The sequence below is a fragment of the Poecilia reticulata genome, linkage group LG3 (genome assembly GCF_000633615.1).
Source record: "Poecilia reticulata strain Guanapo linkage group LG3, Guppy_female_1.0+MT, whole genome shotgun sequence".
In the NCBI taxonomy this organism is placed as follows: domain Eukaryota; kingdom Metazoa; phylum Chordata; class Actinopteri; order Cyprinodontiformes; family Poeciliidae; genus Poecilia; species Poecilia reticulata.
The window spans coordinates 14601305-14602289 of record NC_024333.1 but is presented as its reverse complement, the minus strand read 5'-3'; positions in this window follow the sequence as shown (position 1 = coordinate 14602289).

Genomic DNA, 985 nt, shown 5'->3' with positions numbered 1-985 from the left:
GGTTCCATTACCAAAATAACTAGCAGAGCAGGAGTTTAAAATTAACTAATCAACCACCGCTGTGTTCATGAGAGGTTTATTAATGATCGCAAAATAAATATTGTAGTGATATGTCACAGTTAAGCTTCCATAGCCGGGGCAGACTCATGAGCATGCCCTGTGCGTCCGGCAGTTGTATAGCGGCACTGAGAGGAATAAAGCGGAGTTCTACAAGCTACACGAGGTGTTCACATCCAGTTCTTCGTCAAGATAGCCGTCCATGACATTGTGTCAGAAGTGGCCGACAGGACATCTACTGAGTGAGATATGGCAMAGTTCGGACCACCAGAACCCTTTGACTTCTCCCGCCCAGCAGACTGGCCCATGTGGCGCCGTCGCTTTGACCGTTTCAGAGTAGCATCGAAGCTGGACAGAAAGAGCGGGGAAGTCCAAGTTAACACGCTTCTCTATGCCCTAGGAAGAGAGGCAGAGACTATTTATGACTCTTTTGTGTATGAGAGGGAAAACAACGAAGAAGAGGCAGAGGAAGAAACCGTAGAGACTCATCCTGAGCTGGACTATATGACGGTAATGGCGAAATTTAGCGACAATTTTGTGCCTAGAAGGAACATTATTCACGACAGAGCTTGCTTTCATAAGAGAGTGCAGAAAGCCGGAGAGCCAGTCGAAGCATTTGTTAGAAGCTTATACGAGCTAGCACAATACTGTGAGTTCGGAGGCACCAAAGATGAACAAATTTGAGACAGGATAGTGATAGGCATATTGGACCGTGATGTTTCCCAAAAATTGCAGCTGGAGGCAGACCTCACACTTGAACGAGCTATCCAGATGGCACGTGGAACATGCTGTGGACGGAATGAGTCAAGGGAGACGGCATTTTCACACTAAAAAGAGCAACAACGATGCACAATGGCGGAGAAAACCGGAGCTCGGTGAGTCCAAACATATCCTTACATGCCCTCGCTGTAATAGACGACATGGGAAA